This window comes from Cervus elaphus, chromosome 11 (genome assembly GCF_910594005.1).
Source record: "Cervus elaphus chromosome 11, mCerEla1.1, whole genome shotgun sequence".
NCBI classification, from domain to species: Eukaryota; Metazoa; Chordata; class Mammalia; order Artiodactyla; family Cervidae; genus Cervus; species Cervus elaphus.
Window position 1 is genome coordinate 19,396,170 of NC_057825.1, and position 25,745 is coordinate 19,421,914.

General features: G+C 49.5%; 1 protein-coding gene across 1 annotated transcript in view; it reads left to right on the forward strand.

Moving 5' to 3' along the window:
- Nucleotides 1-13,105: 13,105 nt before the first annotated feature.
- Nucleotides 13,106-25,745, forward strand: part of HPCAL1 (hippocalcin like 1) — a 116,695-nt gene continuing 104,055 nt past the window's right edge. The window contains exon 1 of the mRNA XM_043917063.1: nt 13,106-13,412. The gene's annotated coding sequence lies outside the window, so the exon portion shown is untranslated. The remainder of the gene's footprint in view (nt 13,413-25,745) is intronic.

The following is a 25,745-nucleotide window of genomic DNA, read 5'->3' on the forward strand; positions in this document are numbered from 1 at the left end:
TCCAGAATCTTAGTTCCTTGACCAGAGTTTGAACCTGAGCTTCAACAGTGAAAACACCGAGGGCTAACCTCTGGACCACCAGGGAATTCCCCAGAAAAGTTTTATCACCCCAAAAAGAAACCTTTTAGCAGCCGCTGCCCATTTCACTCCAACACTGCCTCCAGCCCTAGAAAACCACAAATCTACCAAGAAAATAAAATGATTTTTATGTTGCATATTAGATCTTTGCAGATCCTAAACTTGTCTTAACTGTGTAGATACAGAAGTGTGCTGACATTCTGACACTTCCCTTCACTGGGAAAGCCCTGAGACTCCCCCTAGTCAGTGTTCCAGCTTGATGCTCTCCGTTTAAAGTACACAAAATATTTTTATTTCAACTACTTTTTCATTGAAATCTTTCTAAGATTTTCTGAGAATTGCCCCAGTAGCCATTCCTCCTGTTCTTTACTCATAGGATTCCAAATTCATTTGGAGCTGCAAAGATCTCATTTAAGGACCACACGTTTTCCAGTTTCCTATAACTAAGTTCTGGTCAATGAGATGTGAGCAGAAGTATTGTGTGGCACTTACTTCCTCTTTAGAAATGAGGGAGATGGCTCTTTTCCGTTTTCATCCTTCTGCCTAAATAAAGTATGTAAGTACTGGATCTTTTGCAGCCCTTCTGGACCGTGAGGTGATTTTGAGACTAAAGATGCTGCAAGGAAGAGAAATAAATACAAGAAGATGAGTCTCTGTCACCTGGGAACATTTTAATCCCAGACTTCCTGTCTCTGGACTATTCAACTTTATTGTCATAAATTACGTGAAATAAAGTATACCCATTTTAAGTGTACTGTTCAATGAGGTTCGACATATGCAACTACCATCCCAATAAAGATATAGTGTTTCCTCATTACCACCAAAAGTTTCCTTGTGCCTTTTTGTAGTCAATCCCCATCCCCTTCTCCCATATATCTACTCTATCTGCTTTCCGTCCTCTAGATTAGTTTTGCCCTGGGCTACTTTTATATGAGAAAGAACTAAAGGTCTATTTTGCTGAAGGCAATATTTTGGGGGACCTTTATTGTTTGCAGCTGATTCTAATGCATAACTGAATATAGACATATTACACACGGTTTCAGATAGAGGCTCCTAAACACATTGTAATATGTTTTTGGTAACTTCAGACCATTGTTAGATATCCTGTGTCTTTGATTGTTCCCTGGGAAACAGATTTGGAGATGAGATTTTCAGCAGGAGGTTTATTAGGGAGCGTCCTTGGGGACACACCTCTGCAGTAAGTAAGAGACACAGAATGAGGCAGCGATAGCTTATAAGAGAGCCTCTTATAAAAGAACCTCAGCCATTCCCACAGGGAGCTCTGAGGCTGGGTAGACCTTCAGAGACATCCCAAGCTGGGTCCCCAAGCTAACAGTTCCTGGATCTGGGCTATCCCTGGGGAGTGTTGAAACTTAGACCAGGCAGCTCTTTTCATTCTCTTTTTTAAAAATTTATTTTACTTATTTATTATTTATTTTTGATTGTCTTCATTGCTGCACAATGGATTTCTCTAGTTGCAGAGTGGGGGCTACTCCTCGTGGTGGTGTTCGGGCTTCTCATTGCAGTGGCTTCTCTTGTTTGCAGACCACAGGCTCAAGGGCTTGCAGGTTTCAGTAGTTGTGACTCTTGGGCTCAGTAACTGCGGTTTGTGGGCTTGAGAGCTCAGGACTCAGTAGTTGTTGCCCCGCAGCATGTGGAATCTTCCTGGACCAGGGATCGAACCCGCGTCCCCTACATTCTGGCAGGCAGATTCTTAGCCCCAATGGACCACCAGGGAAGCCCCAGGCAGCTCTTTTCATTTGAGGGCAGTTCCCAGGATGGGATACTGCTGCTGCTGCTGCCAAGTCGGTTCAGTCGTGTCCGACTCTGTGCAACCCCACAGACGGCAGCCCACCAGGCTCCGCCATCCCTGGGATTCTCCAGGCAAGAACACTGGAGTGGGTTGCCATTTCCTTCTCCAAAGCATGAAAGTGAAAAGTGAAAGTGAAGTCTCTCAGTTATGTCCGACTCTTAGCGACCCCATGGACTGCAGCCTACCAGGCTCCTCCATCCATAGCATTTTCCAGGCAAGAGTACTGGACTGGGTTGCCATTGCCTTCTCTGAACAGGATGGGATGAGCCAAGAGCTATTAGTAGTCAGTACTTCAAGCAACTGAGGGTCTGCGTGTCTCGGGTCTAATGCAGAGTCTGGGAGGCACGCCACAGTGACATGAGTTCTTCTGGTGTCCTTGGGGCAGCTCAGCAGCATGGGAGCAGCATGTACCTGCCGGGCAAGATCTCATGTCCCTCCTGGGCAGATGCCTGACTCTGGGGGCCCTGAAGCCCTCAGAACAGCAGAGGCCTGATCTTGGGGCCAGGGCCGTGAGCTGTCAAAGAAGTTGTTTCCCCACAAAACCGTCTGCTCTGCTTCTGCGGGACCTTCCCTGTGTTCCTCCTGGGTTCTGTCTAGGCAGGCCCCCATCTGGGAGGCTGTGGGGGCAGATGCCTTCTCTTCCTGTCTCTCAAGCTGCCCCTGGAAGGGGCTGTCTTTGCACATCCCAACTTTGGCAATGTTCGCACCCCCGCCCCCGCCCTGTCCAGCCCTTCCTTAATTGTGAGCTTTACAGTGACTTCACTGACCCTGCTAGAAAGACATGAAACTTAACAGCCTTCTGGGCTACTCACAACTCCTCCGCTGTGAGAACTGTTTCTAATATTCTGCCTTATTTTACCAACTAAGCCTGAAGTTTCTACCTGAATTGGGTACCTGGGCTTTATAACAATGTTTCCTCCGTGCCAAGAGCTCTTCTCTTAGGTTTGAGGGCTGCATTCCAAAAGGCTGAGGTTCCTGGCACTTTGACTTTTAGATTAGTCAGACAATCCCATAAGTCAGAATTAAATGAGGGTCAGGGGATACTATTTATGTTACTTTTTAAGGAAAACCATTTAAAGTCCAGGTAAGTACAGAGAATATCAAACATATACGCATCCCCAACAGAGTGGCTGTCAGGACATGGTGGCTTCATAGTTTTAGAAATAATGCATGTCTGTGCTCCAGTGGGCATGTGTGGATGTGAGAGTTGGACTATAAAGAAAGCTGAGCACAGAAGAATTGATGCTTTTGAACTGTGGTGTTGGAGAAGACTCTTGAGAGTCCCTTGGACTGCAAGGAGATCCAACCAGTCCATCCTAAAGGAAATCAGTCCTGAATATTCATTGGAAGGACTGATGTTGAAGCTGAAACTCCAATACTTTGGCCACCTGATGCGAAGAGCTGACTCATTTGGAAAGACCCTGATGCTGGGAAAGATTGAAGACAGGAGGAGAGGGGATGACAGAGGATGAGATGGTTGGATGGCATCACCGACTCGACAGACATGAGTTTGGGTAAACTCTGGGAGCTGGTGATGGACAGGGAAGGCTGGCATGCTGCAGTCCATGGGGTCAGAAAGAGTGGGACACGACTGAGCGACTGAACTGAACTGAACTGTGCTGGCGAAGCCTGCTTCATCACTCCAGTCTTTTTCCACCCTTCCCTGTCCCAGAAACAACCCTTAACGTGAATGAGTGGCATTCTCCTTCAGTCCATTTTGATACTTTTGCTATACTTATATACATTTACACAGATGTACACTGCATTGTATGTTTTAAATAAACCTAAACAATGATGTACCACAGTTTCCATGTTAATTCAGAAATATCTAGCTACTTGATGTTAACTGTCATTTATTTTATATTCCATCGTGTAAATATAACATGCTTCATTTACTCCTTCCCCCAAACGCCAGACACTGAGGCTGCTTTCAATTTTCATCCTCCTTTGCTGCAGTGACGTTCTTGCAAAAGGCCTTCTGGCTTCTGCACAGAGGTTTGGTTGGGGTGTATAAGCGGAGGGATGTTTGCCTCTCAGCTTTACTAGATGTTGCCAAACTGCCCTCTGAAGTGATTGCTGCAATTAACCCTCCTCCCCTGGGCATACTCAAGTCCCCCTGACTCAACCTTTTTCCCTACTTGGTGCCGTTAGGGAGGTAACCCTGTCTCGAAGTTGCTTTATTTTGTCTCAGCTGCTGAAGGGGTTGGACATCTTTCATTTTGGCTGCTTGGACTATTTCTCCTCTGTCAATTCCTTTTTCACTTCATCAGAGGATTTTGCTGTTCGAGTTTCTTTTGTTTTCAGTCTTTATTTATTTTTGGCTTCTCTGGGTCTTCGTTGCGGTGTGCAGGCAAGCGAGGGCTACTCTCCAGTTGCCGCATGTGTGTCTCTCACCGTGGCAGCTTCTCTTGTTGCAGAGCATGGGCTCTAAGCACATGCAAGTTTCAGTAGTTGGGGTTCACCGGCTTCGTTGCCCCTCAGCATGTGGAATCTTCCTGGACCAGGGGTTGTCCCCGTGTCCCCTGCATTGACAGGTGGATTCTTAACCACTGGACCACTAGGGAAGTCCCAAGTTTCTTTTTTTTTTTTTTTAGTTCTACCACTTTATTGCCACCAACCCATCTCCCTCCACCCTCATGCACACATGCTCAGTCATGTAATCCCATGGACTTCAGCCCGCCAGACTCCTCTGTCCCTGGACTTTTCCAGGCAAGAATACTGGAGTGGGCCAAGTTTCTTTTAATGTCATGTTCTTCCAATACAAAAAAAAAAAAAAAATAGGGGAAGAAAAAAGGAAAATAAAAAAAGAAAGAAAGAAGTGTAGCCTCACAGTCATGTGAGGCCATGGGGAGAAAATCTCATGTAGGAGGCTACGACGGGATCTAGCTCCACCTGGAAGTTATTATCTGTATGATTTGGGGCAAATGTCTTCCGCTCTGATTTTTAAATTTATTCATTTTTCAAGTGTACAATTCAGTGGTTGAAAGTATATTCACAAGATTGCACAGCCATCATCCCTATGTAATTCCAGAAAGAATTGCCCACGAGAAGTCAGTTTTCCTCCATTTTCCTCAATTCTCAGACTCTGGCAACCACTAACCTACTATCAGTCTCTATGGATTTGCTTATTCTGGACATTTCCTAGAGTGTGTTAAAATCAGCATGATGTTTTCAAGGTTCAACATGCTGTAGCATGTATTAGCGCATCATTTCTCGTTAGGGCTAAATAATATTCCACTATTATGGATAAACTACATTTTTCTTTTCTTTCTTTGTTTTTTGGCCACATTGTGCTGCAAGACTTGTGGTAACTTAGTTCCCTGATCAGGGATTGAACCCAGGCCCTCAGCAGTGGAGTGCAGAGTCCTAGCCACTGGACCACTGGGGAATCCCCAAGATCATATTTTATTTATCCATTCTTCAGTAGATGGACTTTTGGGTTATTTCTACTTTGTAGATGTTATAAATAATGCTGCTATGAACATTCATGCACAAGTTTTGGGGTAAACATTTATTTTCAATTTTCTTGGTTATATGCTGGGGTATAGAATTGCTGGGTTGTATGGTAACACCTGGACTTTCCAGGTAGCACAGTTGGTAAAGGATTCGTCTGCCAGTGCAAGAGATGCAAGAGATGTGGGCTGGATCCCTGGGTCAGGAAGATCCCCTGGAGGAGGAAATGGCAACCCACTCCAGTATTCTTGCCTGGAAAATTCCATGGATAGAAGAGCCTGGTAGGTTACAGTCCATGGTTCGCAAAGGGTTGGATACAACTGAGTGTGAACACACACACACACACACGCACACACACACGTAACTCTATGTTTAACTGTTTGAAGAACTGCCGAACTGTTCTCCACAGCCATCACACCATTTTATACCACCTCCTCCATTCCCACCAACACTTATTGTCCATCTTTTTACAGCAACCTTAGCGAGTGTGGAGTAGTCTCACTGAGGTTTTGATTTGTACTCCCCTGATGACTAATGATGTTGATCATCTTTCTTTATGTGTGCTTATTGGTCTTATGTATATTTTCCTTGGGGAAACAGGCATTCAAACCCTTTGCCATTTCTAAATTGAGTTGAAATTTTATTGTTGAGTGGTAAGAATTCTTTTTATCTCCTAAATAGAAGTTCTTTATCAGATATTTAATTTGCAAATATTTTGTTCCATTTTGATGGCTGTCTTTTCATGTTCTTGCAAGTGTCCTTTGAAGCACAAAAGCTTTTAATTTTGATGATGTCTAACCTGTCAGCCTTTCCTTTGGTTGTCAGTGGCTTGGGGCTGTAGCTAAGAAAACATCGCCTGATCCAATCAAAAAGAGTTATGCTTACGTTTCCTTCTAAGAGTTTTATAGTTCTAGCTCTTACATTTAGGTCTTTGATCCATCCTTTTTTATTTTTATTTTTCCTTTTTAATTTTTTTTACGAGGTTCATTTATTTATTTATGTTTGGTTGTGTTGGGTCTTTGTTGCTGCACATGGGTTCTTTCTAGCTGTGGTGAGTAGGACTACTCTCCACTGTGGTGGCTTCTCTTGTTGCAGAGCATGGGTTCTAGACTGCTGACTCAGTAGTTATGGTGCCCGGGCATCGTTGTCCCTCCTAAAGTGCAATCTTCCGGACTGGGAACTGAACCCGTGTCTCCTGCACTGGTGGGCAGATTCTTTTTCACTGAGCCGTGGTAAATAATGGAGCTTCCATCAAATGGAAGCTCCTTTGATCCATTCTGAGTCAAACTTTTGTAAATGGTGGGAGGTAGGGGCCCAACTTCATTCTTTTTCAATTTGGCTACCTAGTTGCTCCAGTACCATTTGTCAAAATGACTATTGAGCACTTGAATTGCAGCTAATCTGAACTGAGGTGTGCTATAAACAGGATGCATGCTGAATTTCAAAGGCTTAGTGTGAAATAAAAAGAATGCAAAATATATCACCATAATGTTTAGACGAATTACATGTTGAAGTAATAGTTTTTTAATAGATTGAATTAAATAAAACGTATCATTAAAATTCATTTCATCTGTGTCGTTTTACTTTCTAAAACGTGCCTACATATGTGGGTTGTGCCCTCTTCCTGTCGGGATTTGGACAATGTTGGCTTGGAAGAAGAAATAAAAGACAGAAAGGGCTGTGGAGGTGTTCCTTCTGCCCCACGTTAGTCGTGGAATTGTTTCAGGCAGACACCTATCCTCCTGCTTCGGGCATGGACCAATTTCTCAGGCACCAGGAACTCTGTTTCCCAGAGAAGAAGCCATTAGGAGCAGAGCTGGAAAGGCAAGCAGCTTTTTCCGGTTTGAACTGGTTTGAAACAACGGTCAAAGCCACTATTTGTGTCTGGCTTCAGGTTTTGTGCTTTCGATCGAGCCTTATGCAGCCAAACAGACTCTGGGCTGCTCCCCTCCTCCTTCACCAATATAGAAAAGATGTCAGCCCAGGGCTGGGGGCTTTGGCTTTACCTTAGGGGGCCGGCAGACTGTGGACGCGAGCTCCCTCCGGTAATGGGTAATCATGACATCCACTGGCGGGTGGCACCTGGACACACGGCCTGGTCCATCCTGCTCTGCAAACCCACAGTAAGCATCTGCCCTGGGGGCTCCAGATGAGCCTGCCCACCTCTCCTGGTGGGGCCACTGCCTCAAGATCGACACGCTTGGTCCCCGGCCTGCACTGGAACACGGGGCAAAGCCACTTCCCATTCTGCAGCACACGTGGGCCCCTTTCCTGTAGCCGCCTGAGGGCAGAGCTCCCGTGAGGATACAGCTCAGGGACAGTAGGCGTCTGGTCCATGCAACACAGCGAACATGCGTTGGAACTGGAATCAGGACCCAGGTCTCCTGACAGTCACTGCACAGTTTTCTTTACACCTTTGTTCTCAGTCAGCCAGGCTTCACGGTGATGATACCTAAGCCGATGAAGGGAAGGTACTGATCATTTATTGAGTTTCTCTCCTACCATAGGCTCTGTACACACATCACCTCTTTTAGTCCAAGGGAGGCATTAATATCCACATTTTACAAATTAGGAAATCAGAACCCTGGATTCTGGATTAGGGCTCCATTAGGGTGGTTGAACAGAGTGTTCTAGGATTGTTAAAGGAGAGAGAAGGAAAGAAAGAGGAGTCAAGGAGGGAGGGATTAATTTTTTTTTTTTAACACATTCAATGTTGCTCATTTAAGCCTGTCAACCTCCCCAATGAGAGATTCAGTGAATTTAAGGAATCTCCCAGGAATTCCCTGGAGGTCCCATGATAAGGACTCCGTGCTCCCACTGCAGGGGACACAGGTTCGATTTCTGGTTTGAGAAGACTTCCACACGGTCCTGACGAGGGTGGCTGCAGGAACCTGGAATCCCATTGACTTCCCTCTGCTCCTCAGAGCCTGCCTTTGGTGATGATAGGAGAGGAGTCGGCCCCGAGCCCTCATAGCAGACAGGCTCCCTTCCACACCCTTATCCTGCTCCTTAGAAGCTTGGGGAGGGCTCAGGGAGCAGGGTTAGAGGCCGATACACTGCTCAAGGACCAGAATGAGGTCCTGAAAGCCCCTGGTCCTGAGATTGGGGTCTGGCTCCCAGCCCTGGGATTAGAGAGGGACAGCAGGGCAGATGGATGGGAAACAGAAGATGGGAAGATACGCAAGGCATGTCTGAGGCAGCTCAGGGGATCATATCAGAAGACCCCAGATTAGGGGCCCTGCAGAACACACGGTCATTTCCCACAGCTCAGGAGGCCAGAAGTCCAAGAAGGAAGCGTCAGTTGATTCAGAGTCTGGTGAGGACTCTTTTCCTGGCTTGCAGATGGCCTCCCTCTTGCTGTGTCCTCACATGGCCTCTAGGGACAGAGGGAGAGATCACATTCTCTCCTGTTCTTCAAGGCCACTAACCCGAAGGGATTAGGATCCTAGCTTTATGACCTCATTTAATCTTAGTTATCTCCTAAAAGGCCTAGCTTCAAAAACAGGAACTTTGGGGGTGTTAGGGCTTCAGGATATCAATTGCAGGGGGTGGGGGGAACCTGATTCAGTGCTGAGAAGGGTGGTTGCTCTAGGGGAAGGGACACTCTAGTTTGTCTTGACCACCGCCCCAGAGCTTGCAAGGATAAAAGAGAAAGGGAGACCCATCGCGATGTGCCCTCGAGTCACATTCCCTGGGTGACCCCAAAGGTCGCAGCATCCGCCTCAGGGGCTGTCACGAACACTGGTGGACCTCAGGGATAAGCTAGATGGTCTAAGGATTCATTTCCACACCTCTGATCACTGCTGACCAGAGGCAGAATCCAGTGATCCTTTTTGCTGGTGCTGCCAGCCAGTGCTCTGCCTATTTCCTCTGCTTTGAGCTTCCGGGGTCAGGAGAAGAGCGGGCAGCCAGAGGAGCCACCTCGCCCACTCTGTTCCACATCCTAATTACAAGTGAATCAAAAGAGGACCTGGAAACACGCTAGCCTCCGCTTTCTCAAACATTTAGGAATAGGGGTTTGTGAGCTAGAACTTCATTTATTTGAAACAACCTCCCTAGTAAGACACGCACTCAAGTTCAGCAAAGTACTACAAATAGTTTATTTAAGTAGAATTTTTTTTTTCCAATGCCTATGTGGGCCCAGCACAGTAACATTTTGAATTGGCTTTAAACCTGGCTATCACTGATTGTATATGCAACGTTGGAGACCTCATTTCTCTAAGCAGAGGTGTCCTCATCTATAAACTGGGGAAAGAATCTCAAGAATGTTAGAGATAGCATATGTAAGAGTGCTTCAAAAACAACATCATACCCCAGACACAGGACACAAATTTATGAATACCAAAAGGCAAAGGGGGTGGGGAGGGATAAGTTAGGAGTTTGAAATTAGCAGATGTGTGTTGCTACATATAAAACAGATAACCAGCAAGGACCTACTATACAGCACAGGGAACTATACTTTTTAAAAACCTAAAAAGGAAAAGAATCTGAAAAAGGATTTTATATATATATATATATATATATATATATATATATATACACACACACACACACACACACACACACACACACACACACACATATATATATACACACACACACACACATACACATATATGTATATGTATGTATATACACATAAGGGCTTCCCAGTGGAAAAGAATCCGCCTGCCAATGCAGGAGACACAAGAGATGCAGTTTCAATCCCTGGGTCAGGAAAGTCCCCTGGAGGAGGAAATGGCAACCCGCTCCAGTATTCTTGCCTGGAAAAATCCCATGGACGGAGGAGACTCCTGGGGTACAGTCCATAGGGTTGCCAAGATTTGGACACGACTGAGTCACTGGGAACAATATACACACATATATATATAACTGAGTCACTTCGCTGTATATCTGAAACACTGTAAATCAACTATAGTTCAATAAATTAAATAAAAAAGAAGACAGACTCTAAAAACAAATTTTGTACATACAAAATCGAATAGATGAAAATATTTAATATCTGTCTTATGCAGAAGGTAAATGGTAATCTTCATCTCCAAGGAGATCTTAGAAATAATAACAAAAAGGCAAGTATTTTGTAATAAAGGAAAAGAACTGAAAAAGAACACACACATATACTTGTGCTCTCAGCAGTGAAATCCTGACCACTGGACTGCGGGGGAATTCTCTGTACACCTGGAACTAACACAGAATTGTAAATCAACTACCTACTGACGTGAGAATGTAAGTTACCCTATCGTGTCCAGCTCTTTGTGACCTCATGGACTGTAGCCTGCCAGGCTCCTCTGTCCATGAAATTCTTGAGGCAATAATACTGGAGTGGGTAGCCATTCTCTTCTCCAGGGGATCTTCCCCACCCAGGGATTGAACCCTGGTCTCCCGCATTGCAGGCAGATTCTTTACTGTTTGAGCCACCAAGAAAGCCAAATCAACTACACCTCAATTTTAAAAAAGCACAAAACTAAGTCAAATATCATTAAGAATAATCAGAATCATTCCTGACTTGGAGTTTTCACAGCCATCGAGTGGAAGACAAATTATATGATACTTGTTATGGGTCCAATTGTTCTGCCATAAACATGTTGATGTCCTAACCCCCTGGTACCTGGAGTTGTGACCTTATTTGGAAATAGGGTCTTTGTAGTTGATTAAGTTCCTATAAAAGGGGAAACCTGGCCCAGGGACAGACACGCAGAGAGAAGGTGATGTGAAGATACAGGGAGAAGACAGCCACCTACAAGCCAAGAGACATCCGAAGCTACAGAAGCTAGGCAAGAGGCCTGTAAAGACTTTGGTCTCTGCTGAGAAGGAAAGATGGAGACCCTGGGTACCACAGCTGGCTCCGATGATGTCACCACAGCCCAGTACTCTTCCTGCTGTCATTAGAGCATTTTAACATTTATTTATTTATTTTGGTTGCACGGAGTCATTGTTGCTGTGTGTGGGCTTTCTCTAGGAAGAGTAGTTGGGGTTATTCTTCCTAGTAGTGCACGGGATTCTCATTGCGTGGCTTCTCTAGATGCAGAGTAGAGGCTCTAGGCAGGGGTCAGTGAGTGTGGCATGTGGGCTAAGTAGTTGTGGCTCCCAGGCTTTTTGCTTGGTGGCATGTGGAATTCTCCAGAACCAGAGGTCAAACCCATGTCCCCTGCACTGGCAGGCAGATCCCTCCTGCAGTATTTAAGGCTTCACTTAGGGCCGCCTAAGAGACTTAGTCCCTCCGGGTACAGTTTTGTCATTTGCCTGCAGAAAAAGGGGTCTGGGCTCAGACCACCTTGCCTGCTGGCCCCCCGCCACCAGCCAATTCCCCCCAAAGCCACCCACCATCATTTCTCTCTGCAGCCTCCCGAGTGGTGGGGGTTCCACTCACCGTGCTTTTGTGGAGGAGGATTTGATGGAGATTTGAGTTTTCCCCTGGAGACGCTAGGAAGACAGTTTGTCTCAGCCTAACACTAAGGCCCAGCTCCACATTTATGGCTGTTTCTGTGGTTACCTTTCTTCGGGGATGTTTGGGGTGGGTGGTGATGGTAGAGGTGGGGGCGTGTGCATATCTGCTCTTCTAGAACCCAGATTTTCTGAAGCCACTGGCAGGGTGCCTTGGGAGGCACAGACCCCCATTTTTGCCTGCTAGCTGCTCACCACACGGCAGGCAGACGGGAAAGTCTGCAGGAAACACGGGTCCACCTCCCCCTGAGACCTAGGGGCTCTCAGCCCAGAGGATGAGATGGCAACCAAGCCCCTTCTTCAGCAGAGACCGAAGACCCACAGAATGTCAGGGAGGGAGGAGCCAGAAGAAGCCTGCTCCTGTCCATTTTACAGGTGGGGAAACCGAGGCTGAAGGAGTCCAAGTCAAGTCAGTGAAAGTCACTCAGTCGTGTCCGACTCTTTGTGACCCCATGGACTGTACAGTCCATAGAATTCTCCAGGCCAGAATACTGGAGTGGGTAGCTGTTCCCTTCTCTAGGGGACCTTCCCCACCCAGGGATCAAACCCAGGTTTCCCGCATTGTGGGCAGATTCTTTACCAGCTGAGCCACAAGGGAAGCCCAAGAATACTGGAGTGGGTAGCCTTTCCCTTCCCCAGGGGATCTTCCCAACCTAGGGAAGATCCAACCCAGGGATCCAACCCAGGTCTCCCTCAATGCAGGCGGATTCTTTTACCAGCTGAGACACCAGGGAAGCCGGAAGGAGTCCAAGGGACCTGTCCAAACAGCCTCGAGTCAGCAAAGGCCACCAGAACTGGAACCCAGGCCTCCCTCCGCCAGGCCCCCGGGCTCCTTCCCTGAACCATACGCGGGAAGGTTGGGGCCATCTGCTTACAGGATGGGCAGGGGGGTGGTACCAGAAGGGGCCTGGCCGGCGGCCTGGGGCGACTTGAGAGGCTTCTTCCCCGTCCTGGGCCACCGGGGCCGCACTTCCTGGCAGAGAACCCGGGAGGACGCGGGGCGGGCCTCTCCGGGCACCGCCCCACAGGCCTCTCCCTTACTCTCAGGCCAGGGGCCAAAGGTTAGGAAGGCGGAGCTGGCGCTTGGTTCCGCCCCCTACCTGGAGATCCACGCGGGGCAGCAAGGGGTCGGCGTGGAGAGGGCGGGGGCGGGGCGCGGCAGGGTCAGAAGCGGGGGGCGGTTACAGCTGGGGTGGGACCAACGTGGGTTGGTGGGCGGGGTTAAATGGAGGGGCGTGGCCGAGCGGGGGCGGGTCTGCAGGAAACTTGAGCTCGCGCCCCGCCTCCGGCCCCCGCCTCCGGGCCCCGCCTTCGCGTCCCCTTCCTTCCCGGGGCTGGCGGGCGGGCCGCGGCGACTGCAGGCGGCGGACTGGCGGCTCTGCGGACGCGCGGGCGCCTCCACCTCGCTCCCTCCCTCTCTGCCGGCTTCCTTTTGTCTTTCTGCGAGGCGATGAGCGCAGGGCCAGCGCGGCGGCTGCGGGCGCACGGAGGCCCGCGCTCCTAGGCACCCCTTCCCTGGCCTCGGCGCGCCAGTCCCTCGCAGCGGCCCGTGCCCGCCCCCAGTGCCGGCGGCGCGGAACTTGGGCTCGGGGAGCTCGACAGATCGCGTCCTGCGACGGAGCAGGTAGGAAAGGGGTTGGGCTGCGGGTAGTGCGGGGCGTGTGCTGCGGTCGGGCTCTCTGCGTGTGTGTGTGTGCGTGTGTGTGCTTGTGTGCGCGTGTGCCGGCGGTGATTGTGTTTCTCTGCGCTGTGGAGTTGTGGTTGACTGAGTACGGCGGTGTGTCCCTGGAATGGCGTGTCCTCGTGGGGCATCCGTGTGTGCAGCTGGAATCGGCACATTTGGGGGCTGCGTTTGTGGAATCGTGTCGGGGCGCAGTTGCTGGTGGGGACCGGTGCGCGGAGTGTGTATCGTGTGTGAGCGACTGTGCGTGTCGGGGTGCGGATGGGCAAGGTGGGCGTGGGCGGACCAGACCCGAGCGCAGAGCCGCGCGGGTCCCGGCCGGCCAGCGCAGTGCGGAGCTACAGACAGAGCAAGGATCCGAGGCCCGGGGTGGGGGGTGGCTAGCCCGGGCTTCGGGGACAGCCGGGCGACCCCCACCCGGGGACAGGTCCGCGCGGTCCACGTGAGTCGCCTGTGCCCTCTGGCCAGGGGAGGGGGCCGGCTCGGCGGCCATCTGCTCGCCCCTTCCCAGGCGGAGGGGCGGCGGGCAGAGCCCTGCGGCGGAGTTAGAAGCCGGGGCATCGCGGGGACTCGCGCCCGCGCCACCTGTGCCAGATACGCCACCATCCCGGATCGCGGTTTTCTTATCAAATGGGGACAGTTCCCCCCTCCCTCGGGGTCTGTCGTGACGGTTAAAATGAGAAACACTGTAGCTCTCTCTCGTTCGGCCGAGTGCCGGGCACACAGTAGGTGTTATGTTAACTGGATTAGCGTCTCACTTTAAAAAAATCCTTTCTTTCCCCCTTTATCGTGGGAGAGGCTCCTGTTCACACACCCCCACCCCCGCCCCGTGTGTCGTGTGCTTCTCCCGCCGCCCTAACTTAACCATGAAGCTCGGAGACCCGAGAAAGTTTAGGCGGCCGGCGGTGCCGTCTCCCCGCCTCTGCTCCGGGCCGGCGCCGCCTGGAAGGTGTAGGAGCGCGCAGCGCCGGGCGCCCGCCCTTCTCCAGCCGCTAAGCCTGGCGCGCCCGAGCGGGGGTCCCTCTCCTGGCCGAAAGCAGAGGCTGCGGGAGTCGGGAGCCCTTTTGTTCAACAAGTGCCTACTCCCCGGGGGCGTGCGGATCTGCCATCTGGGAGCCCAGCAGTGAGAAAGTGGCACTCGCCGCAGAGACGCATCTCGGGCTCCCGGGGCACCCCTGACCAGGCCTGGTCACGCGGAAGGCTGCCCCCTTTTCCTCCCCGCCAACATCCACTCCCCCCTAGAGGAGCATGATTGTCAGGATGGCGAGTCCTGCCTTGGGCGCTGGCATCGAACGCCCTACGTTCTCCACCCCCCCCAACCCCCCAATCCCTTCTCCCTTTGATCAGCCTTGTGCAGGAAGCTGAGGGTCTGCGTGGGACTCTTTTCTCCTAGTCCCACGCCTTAATTTTTAGTGTTTAGTGCGAAACCTGGTGCTCATTGAACTGCAGTGACTGTGCACGCAGCTCTAACCAGCATTCGCTTTCAGGCGGAGTCCGGCCAGCCACACCAGAGCGCTTGCTCAGACCCAGCACGGCCAGCTGGCCAGGGCTGCTCTGCCGCCTGCCTTCTGCCATAGCCCGGGATTCCTCCCTTTCATTTCTAGTTTCTTCCTCTCAGGACCCTTCTCAGACGGGAAAAAAAAAACCAACCCCCAAAATACAACTTTCACCAAGGGAGCAGCAGACCTCATGGTACATGTGGTTCTCAAAATGAAACGCTGGCATGGAGTGGGCAGGGGCTGCGCTTGGGTCCGGGTGCCTTTCCAACTGTCCAGTGCTCTTGGCTGGTGTTCTCAAGGAAGCTTCCGCAGGCTTCTATGACACAGGAGCAGAAACCTCTGGCTCGGTTCCTTTGGTCTGCCTTCTGCTGGGACCCAAGCCCTGAGATCTCCACAGTGATTGCAGGCCAGGGGAACCGAATAATAAGCTAATTTGTCATCCTCAGTTGGTGTCAGGAGCACACTTAGAATGCAACCTGCTTTTCGTGTTTCCATAAAAAGATTTTATATCCTAGAGGAGAAGAAGACTCTTGATCTGTATCCTATTCTCATCCCCATAATCAGATTTCAACAATAATATTAAAAAAAAAAAAATCAGCCTCACTTTGTCTGCTTAGAAGACAGAGCAAAAGCTGGGATTTCCCCCTCCCCCCTAGTTAAAAGCAGCCCCTTTGTCTTAAGGAAAACAGTGTTATGGACTTAGATCTATTTCTGTTTCACTTTTGAAAGCGCCTGTAATTACTGAGCTCTTGAGGTTTTATTGGATAATGTGTTGGAAGGAAGGGCTAGGGATTCTGCCTCTCGCTTGCCTTGGGATGTGGTGCCATGTTCTCGCCTTGCCTGCTTCATTTGTGTTCCGATTTTTGTAAGTTGGGAAGCATACATCAATGTGTGATAATAATTTGGGAGACCTGGCTTTGGGAGTCAGATGCCCAGAAGAATAGAGATTTGCCCCGACACTAGCCAATGACCCACTCGTTTTCAACAAGCCCTTCTCTAGAGATACTCCAAGACAAATAAAAAGCTTGAACAAATTCCTTCAGGATTTCTCCTAAAGTCCCTTTCTGGCTGCAGGGCTGTGCAGAATTAGAAAAACAGAAGGTCAACAAGTGGGGTCTCATTGGCCCACACTCCCTAGCCCGAGCCTTGCACTCACCAAGCCCCCTTTCTACCTGGAGCTCCTGTGGCGTTTTGTCTGGTGCAGAGGTAGGGCTGTCATCCAGGGCTTGCAACTCCTGCCCTCAGGGCTCCGCACACATAATTTCAACATTCACATGAAATACAATGGTGAGTGTTTGCTCTTCGGAGTAGTCTGTCTTCCCCTTCCTCCAACAGGCCTTCCCCCAAACTTACTTAGGGTAAGACCTTGCCTTGCCCCTTTGGAAGTGGTGAGGTGCCATGGTCTGATAATCCAGGATACTAAATTAATAAGGAGCCCCAGAATTTATTTGGCACCAGAGAGTAAGCCTCCCGGCAGCTGACATTTTATCTAGGTTGAGGATTGGATTTGTATGAGAATTTAGCGTTCCGGGAAGACCTAAACTGTGCTTGTTTGTTGCAGGTTGATGCTTCCAGTTTATGAGTTGCCAGCCCAGACTTGATGGGGGATTATGTGTGTTTTGCTAGTTTGTCAGCCCCTGATGTCATTGTGCTGGGGAAAGAGAGCCCTTGGAGGCTTAATCATACTCTACCTTGGGACTCACCATCCTCCTGCAGTCTCGTCGGATTCCTTGTATGTTTTCATGCCCACCTGCAAGGCTGCACATCTGTGCATCTCGTGTGGGTCTTATCCTCTTCCCTTTAGGCTCAGTTTCCAATCAGGATGACGGAGGGTAATCATGTATGGAGACAGCAGAGTGGACTTAGGGTCTTTCGGTGCCACTTGCCCCATGGAAAAAAACTCTTTCAAATCACTTTTCACCAAAAAGAAGAAAAAAAAAATGCGTTGAAATCTACTCATGTGGATTTCATGTAACTTCAGGTAATCCATACGGTTTGATAGGTGGAACATGTATTAGGCACTGAGCAAGGTGCAAGTCTAAAGAATTTGTTAAAAAATTATCTGAAAAGCACAGTGAATCCTTTCAGAGAACCTTGCCTTGGCCATGCCGTTTCAAGTCAAATTGAATTTCAGAGGCAAAGCTTCACATCTTGGTGTTCGTGACACGTGACTAAGTAAAGACGCTGTCTGAAAGGCCTCAGGCTCCCTCCCCTGCTGCATTGGGGTGGCCAAGATGCTTTCTTTTTACCGTTTCATTTGCCTTCAGAGGGGCTTCCCTGGTAGCTCAGCTGGTAAAGAATCTGCCTGCAATGCAGGAGACCTTGGTTCGATCCCTGGGTCGGGAAGATCCCCGGGAGAAGGATTAGGCTACCCATTCCAGTATTCTTTTATTTTTTTCCCACTCCAGTATTCTTGCCTGGAGAAGCTCATGGACAGAGGAGCCTGGCAGGCTACAATCCATAGGGTTGCAGAGTCAGACACAACTGAGAGACTTCCTCTTGCTGTACTTACATTCCTTCATAAGCTCAGTCACCCCTCTCCCCCACCCCCACTTGCTAATCCAGCTGCTGTGTTTTCTGGGTATTTGTTTCTTTTTAGAGTTTCAGGTACAACCCAGGTTGGCAGGAAGCCAGGAGACTGGGGTGGGCCTGCTTCATTAGATGAGAAGTCTTCTTTGAGGAGCTAGTGATGGGTTTCTGACCCTTGGCTAAGAAACACTCAGGATTGTTCAACTCTTACTCCTTGGATAAAGCCGCCATGATCCTGGACATAGGAAGAAAGTTTTGGGGTGTGTGTCCTTCCTCTTAGGGAAGTCTTCCCCGATTGCCTGAATACCCTGTTGTCCTAGCTAGTCTTCCCTTGCCGTGTGTCCCCTTCAGCAAGGGAGGTGTCCCCTTGGTCGGGCACCTGCTGTCGCCTCGGTGAGCTCTCCACCGCTCTGACCCAATGCTGTTGCGTGTGCTGCACACTTCATTGTTGTTCAGTTGCCAAGTCATGTCTGACTCTTTGCAACCCCATGGACGGCAGCACACCAAGCCTCCCTGTCCCTCACCATCTCCAGGTGTTTGCCCAAGTTCATGAACTTGATGCCATCCAACCATCTTGTCCTCTGTCGTCCCCTTCTCCTCCTGCCTTCAATCTTTCCCAGCATCAGAGTCTTAACCAATGATTCAGCTCTTCACATCAGGTGGCCAAAGTATTGGAGCTTCAGCATCGGTCCTTCCAGTGAGTATTCAGGGTTGGTTTCCTTTAGGATAGACTGGTTTGAAGTGCTCCATGCTACCCCACATCACAGCAGAGCCTAGAGTCCCTCCACACCTCCCACCCCACCCTGTGTTTCTGGGCCCTTCTCCCTTCTTTCTCCACCCATCTAATGGCTCAGCCCCCTGTTGCCCCACCCCTCTCCCCACCCCCATGCCTCTTCTTCCCAACACCCAGCCAAGCCTCATCCCTCAGACTGGAGCTTGGCTTGCATTCCTTTGCTGCAGGCACGCTGTCCTCAGGTCAGTTTTTCGATTTCTTCATCTCCTTTTCCACCCCCACGACCCCCCAGGTTCTTTCTCTTCTTCAGTGAAAGTGAAGTCACTCAGTCATGTCCGACTCTTTGCAATCCCATGGACTGTAGCCCACCAGGCTCCTCCATCCATGGAATTTTTCAGGCAAGAGTACTGGAGTGGGTTGCCATTTCCTTCTCCAGGGGTTCTTCCTGACCCAGGGATTGAACCCAGGTCTCCCGCATTGCAGGCAGACGCTTTACCGTCTGAGCCACCGGGGAAGCCCACTGCTAAACCCCTCCTGTAGTCTTGCTCCAAACCTGGCTCTGAAAGCTGGGCCTGGGCTGCATCCTGTCCAGAGAGCTTGGTTGCGGTTGTAGGGTGGGGAGACCATCCATGAGCCGGTAGAGTTGACAGGTGCCTGGAGGGCAGCTCCTGCCCTGGCCCCAGGCCTGGGGAGAAGCACCATTTAAGTTGCGGGATGAGGCAGCTTTCTGGAGGCAGGTGGGGGCCCAGGGAGGCTGGAAGTGGGACTCCGAAGGTGAGTCAGGCCGGTGGACACGGTGTCTTCCTTCTCCTGCCACCCAGACTTGATCCATTAAATTCCTACTTCAGTCTTTAAAGATTTTTTAAATTAACAGCTTTATTGAGGTATAATTTACATACCATAAAGTGTACCCATTTAAAGTATATTGTTCGATGGGACTTCCCTGGTGGTTCAGTGGTTAGGACTCCATGCTTTCACTGCCAAGGGCAAGGGTTTGCTCCCTGGTTGGGGAACTAAAGAACCCACAAGCCTCACTGTGCAGCCAGAAATCGTGTATTATTTTATACTTTTAAGTAAACTTACAGAGCTCTGCGACCGCCACCACAACCCAGTTTTAGAATGTTTACCTTGCCCGGAAGGCTCCCTCATGCCCGTAAGCTGTCACTCCCTGTTCCCACCCCTGGCCCTGGGCAATCACCCTCTGGCTTTCTGTCTCTTGATTTGCTTTTTCTTCGGGTCTTTGTAGATCTGGCTTGAGGGCCTCCTCCAGGAAGCCTTCTTGGAGTCTTCCAATTAGAATTGGCTTCTGAAGGAGCCAGTGCTCTCTCCCTGGGGGTTGGCGAGCTCTTGGAAGGAGCCTCAGGTCTCACTGGCCCCTTGTCTGTCACCTAGCACAGCGCCGGGCACCTGGGAGGCCCAGAGCATGTTGGCTGGCCTAAATGAAGTTGCCTGCCTTAAGTTTCTTGTGTGAACTCCTGAGTATCCAGCAAGGTATTGGAGTTTAAAGTACAGGGTGGTCTTCCCTGATGGTCCAGTGGTTACGAATTTGCCCTCCAATGCAGAGGACACTGGTTTGATCCCTGGTCTGGGAAGATCGCCCCTGCGCTGGGCCACTAAGGCCACGAGCCACAAATACTGAGCCAGCGTGCTGCAACTGCTGAAGCCCGTGTGCCCTAGAGCCTGCGCTGTGCTGTCAGAGAAGCCATTGCAATGAGAAGCCTACGCACTGAAACTAGAGAGTAGCCTCCACTCTCCGCAACTACAGAAGCGCCACCCTCCCACGCTGTGCATAGCAATGAAGACCCAGTGCAGCCAATAATAAATAATATAAATATTTAAAAAAAATTACAGTGTGTGTCATTTGTGCTGTGAGGCCCTGCTGAACACTAGATTGCTTCAGCAGGTACGTGTGAGGCAAGTGGGATCAAACCCATTTTTTGAAGTGAAAACATGGAGGGAGAATGCCCAAAGCAGAAAATAGAGGAACCAAGAATTACTTTCTTTTCCACGCCTATTTGCTAAAACTGCCATCGCCTCTCAAGCAGTGTAAACTCCTTCATACCTGGTTCACATCTGACCAGGTAGTAGTGACTCAGTGTGAGTGTGAGACATGCAGAGAGGTCTCTTGGTCTGTAGATGGAGGGAGGCCCTCGGGGAGGGAGGGAATACTTGCATTTTCACGCCTTGTGCGTTTCAGAAGTTTCTTCTTGCATCCTTTTTGTTCTTTGAGCAAAGGAGCAGAAGAAGGAAACTTCATTTTATAAGTGTGCAGCCCAAGACACGGAAATTGTGTACCCAGTGTGTATGGGTCCACGTGGGTCTGGTGTGTAGACCCCCAGGTCACAAGTGTTCTCACTCCCCCACTGATGCAGAGAACTTTCACAGTGGACGATAGCGGTATCTTGTTTCTTCTTGAGAGATCGGAGTTGTTGCAGGAATGTCCCAGGGGAAAGGCCAGGGGTGGGGTCAGGTGGTGGGGTCGGAGTGGGGTCAGGTGGAAAGACCAGGGATGGGGTCAGGCGGATGGGGGTTCCGGTCCGTCTTTGCTCTGTGGTTTTTTGGCCAAGTGAGGCTTTCTGAGCCTGAACGTACTCAGGAACAAGAAGGGGTTCTGGGCCCCCTGTCAGACAATCCATGAAGCCTGGATGTAGAAGACCCGTTGCGTCGGGTTGGTCACTTGTGTGCAGAAATGGAGGAGGCTGCAGCTCTTTCTTGGCACTGAGGATTTCTTTCCAAATTTGGTTTCATTAGGCACATTTTGACCCAGACTGAGGTCACCAGGCACGTGACGTGAGAGCCTGTGAATGTGAGTGGAAGGGAGCCAGGCGCGTGGGGGGGCGGTGTGGGGGGTGTGTGTGTCATGATCTGGCATTTGGGGAGCTGCCACGTTGGATTGTCCCAGCTTGCATCTTCTGTAGAGTCTTTCAGGGTCCCTGATGCAGCCACGGTGACCCTGAACTTGAAAGGCTGAGACACACCTGCTCTCCCAATTCTCTTCCCCCTGGGGCGCTTGGAAAGCATTGGTTAGTTTGGACACGTGGGTGCCAATGGGCTGAAGGGGACCCCCAGCAACGTGGGCAGGACTGTGGTTCCAGCAGCCGTGGGTATGAATCACAGCGCCTTTTTCGCTCCATCAGCAAAACACTTAGGTCTCTGCTTCCTTCCTGTGCTTAAAGAAGACTTTTCCAGAAAATAGAATTGACGGCAGCTCCCCACCCTTCCCTGTCACTCCCATCCTCTCTCTCTTCTCTGCTCTGTAATCTCCTTTTGGAGGGAAGTGAGAACCTCTCCGAATCAATTGCCTGGGTTTCTAGAGAAGTGAGAACCTCTCCGAATCAATTACCTGGGTTTCAAGACAATCGTGACAACGTCGTGCAATTTTCTGTATTTACGGGTGTGGCTGAGTCGTAGGGGGGCGGGAGGCGGTGTCCCCAAGGGGAGGGGGGACAGGACTGGTGGTAGGCTCGCCCTCTCTGTTCCTCCCAGCCCTCCCCAGAGCGTGGGGCGGCGGCAGAAGTCAGGCTTTATTAAAGATCCTTTAGTCACCGGTGCTGGTGCCACCACTGGTGACGCAGCCTGGGCAGCCTGGCACAGCGTCCAGGGGTGGGAGGCAGGACGTAGTGGCTGCTTCGGCTCATTTGGGGGTCTTTCTTCCTCCCGGTAAGTAAAGGCACAGGCAGGCCTGGGACAGATGCTGAGGCCCCCGCCCTTGCTGGCCAGAACTTAGGCTTTCTTATTCTCTGGGGATTACGTTTTCCTCTTCTTTCTCTCTAAAGACAGGATAAAGGATTGCGGCTTTTTATTAGCATATGTTCTAGGCGATTCACTATTATCTGACCTGAAAACAATATGGCCTTGGCTGATGGTTCTCAGAGCTAGCTGTAAAGTGAAAATTTAGGCATTTGGGAATTATTTTCAGCGTTGTTGGTGGGAGTAGGGGAGGGGAAGGTGTAGCACATGTAGGGGAATCTAGGTTCTCTGGACCGGGGACACTCAAGCAGGGTCAAGGTCTCACTGTGTTCCCCCCACTCATAGCTCCTTTCCCCATGTGTTGTCCTGGGCCAGTTGCCGGCTCTCTAGCTCAACCACATCATCCTGATCCATCACCATCACCATCCTGATCACTAGCATCACTATAACCATCATCATTACTCAGTCTCAGCATTGCTTCCCAGCCTTTGGCTGCTGCAGATCCTAGTCTGTTTCTGCTATACTAGCTGTTCTTTGGGGGATGCCCCCTCCTATTAGGGGGTTAATGAAGAGAGTTACGACAGGATGGTAGGCACAGAGCCCCCGAGTGGGTGGATGATGGAATGTTACTCTGAAAGTGGCCTTGGAGAATAACTAATCAGGAAGATGCTTAGAAAGATCTCATCTGTGATTATTAATTTTATGTGTCAGATTAAATTTTATTTTTTAATTTTATGTGACAAGGCTAAGAGATGCCCAGGTAGCTGGTAAAACATTATGTATGGGTATGTCTGTGAGGGTGTCTCTGAAAGAAATTAGCGTTTGATTCAGTAGATGTAGTAAAGAAGATGGTCCTCAGCAATGTGGGGAGGCATCAGCTAATCCACTGAGGGCTTGAGTAGAACAGAAAGACAGAGGAAGGGAGAATTGGCTCTTTCTCTTGAGCTAGCATGTCTTGGAGAAGGCAATGACAACCCACTCCAGTACTCTTGCCTGGAAAATCCCATGGACGGAGGAGCCTGGTAGGCTGCAGTCCATGGGGTCTCGAAGGGTTGGACATGACTGAGCGACTTCACTTTCACTTTTCACTTTCATGCATTGGAGAAGGAAATGGCAACCCACTCCAGTGTTCTTGCCTGGAGAATCCCAGGGACGGAGGAGCCTGGTAGGCTGCCGTCTATGGGGTCACACAGAGTTGGACACAACTGAAGTGACTTAGCGGCAGCATGTCTATCTTCTCCTGTCCTTGGACTTCAGTGTTGCTGGTTGTTGGGCCTTTGAACTTGAACTGCTGACTTTATTGACTCTCCGACTTGTACATGGCAGAGTCTAGGACTTCTTGGCCTCAAATTGTGTAAGCCAATTTCTATAATGAATCAATCTACATGTATAGAGAGTAGTCTCCCCTCATCTGTGGTTTCACTTTCCACAGTTTCAACTACCCATGCTCAACCATGGCGGAAAAATGTTAAATGGAAAATTCTAGAAAGGCACAACTCCCCAGTTTTGCATTTCGTGGTATTCTAAATGGCATAATGAAATCTCACACTGTCCCACTCTGTCCCCCTGGGATTCCCTGGCTCAGTGATCCAGGACCAACCAAAGCAGATGACCCTCCTCCTGACACATCATCAGGTCAATAGAGGCCTAATGTAACATCTCAATGCATATGTCATTACTGACTTTATCTTGTGTAGGCATTTTATCATTGCATGTCATCACAAGAAGGATGAGTACAGTATAACACGATATTTTGACAGAGAAAGAGAGATCCTATTCACATAACTTTTATTCCAGTGAATTGTTATAATTGTTCTATTTTATTATTAGTTATTGTTGTTTATCTCTTACTGTGCCTAATTTATAAACTTCATCTTAGGGGTATTTGTATAGGAAAAAAATATAGCATATATAAGGTTCAGTACTGACTGCAGTTTTAGGCATCCACTGGGGGTCTTGGAATGTATCCCTCTCTGATAAGGGGGCCTAGTGTATGTGTGTGTACACACACAGACATACACACACGTATGTGTGTGCATGCACAAGATACAAGATGTATGCTTATGTGTCTAACCGGAGGGCCCTGGCTGATTCACCGCTCATTCTTTCAGGCCCAGTGGGGAGCCAGTGTTACCCTTGCCCCTGCTGGGAGGACAGCTCAGGCTCCCAGGTGTGTTCTCCAGGGCCTTTGCTGATGAGCATCTCCAGGACCTGAGCTCACAGATCGAGTACTGAGCTGTCTGCTTCTCCCCGGGCAGACCTGTGGATTTCTTCTCCGTGGTGCCCCCATTCCTGGCACTGAGCCTGGGATACAGTGGATGTCCAGATGTGTGGCTGAACCATCATCCTCTTCTCTCAGCTGTAGGGTGGTGGGTGAATTGAATTATTTAAAACTTGGCACCTTGGCTACAGGGCCTCCTTGGCAGGCCTGAATGTGTGATTGGGTGGTTCAGTGCACCGATGCTGCTTTCCGTGCAGTCTCTCGTGGCAAGTGTTTTATACTTTCATGAAAACTGCAGGACAGTGCTCTGAAAGGCACTGTGGCTTCTTGGGCTGATGGAGAGAAACCACCCCACCCTCCCATCCTGTTATTGTCTGGTTTTCACTTGGTGTGAGCGGTTTTTCCTCTCCAGATCTCAGTTTCCTCATTTGTCAAAGCAGCTCGGGGCTAGATAGCCTCTAAATTCTCTGCCAACTCTACAAACCAGGAAAAAATGCTTAAAAATGTAAATATGAAGGACTTCCCTGGCAGTCAAGTGGTTAAAACTCTGCACTTCCACTGCAGGGGATATTGTTCGATCTCTGGTCGGGGAACTAAGATCCCACATGTCTCAGGACATACGCCCGACTAGAGAGGCCCACACACTGCAAGGAAGAGTCAGCCCCCTCCAAACAAACAAACAAACAAAAACCTCTTAGGAAACAGATGCAACTGCTATGTGAGGAGCTGGCATTACCATTCAGAGAGACTGAAAATACTGAAGAACACATTTGTGGAGCACAAACTAGAAGGAAGGGGCCGGGCAGAAGGTATGGGATTAGGGAGAGGACTTCTGTGTATTTCATCCATCCACCCATCCATCCATCCATCCATCCAAGGCGTTTTTATAACTTCCTGTGCCCGGGATGGTGCCATGTCTTAAGGAAACTGAAACGATTAAGAAGACAAGGACTCCTGGCACCGAGGAGGAGCCTGATTTCAGCGGGGTGTTTGCTGTGGGAGCACGGAAGAAGGCTGGTAATTGAGCTGAGATCTTAGGCTCTAGATCTGGGCCTTTCTTGGAAACTGTTTACAATTTCTTTAAGAGGACAGGCTGGCAAGAAAAGCCAGTTAGAGGATGTAGATGTTGCCATCCTGGGTGTAATGGGGCACTTCTATTTTTTTCTGGGAGGTCATGCCACTCACGATCTAAGAAGCTGGTGAACTGAGCTTCTTGTTTTGACTAACTGTGAACCAGAGAGAAGTCAGAAGTAGGGAGCACTGTAGAAGACAAGTGACTGTATTATTTTCAGATGAGAGTGTATGTACTGATGTAAATTCCTGACTGGCTTCCACCTCAAATTGGTCTTTTTAATGAGTTACAGAGAATTCTTTGAAATGAACACATTTCTGATAGTGAGCTAGTAGGTGTTTGCTAAAGGGGTTGAAAACAAGCAATTTAAATGTGTCTCTTAAATAGGGGGCTGGAAAGCAATATGTAGAACTGTGCAGACAACTTCATTCCCATTATGTTTAGGAGGGAAAAAAAGATCAGAGAAAATAGAAGGGAAGGAAATGTGCTGAACTGTTAACAGCAGTCGAGTCTGGCAGGATTGTGTATGCGT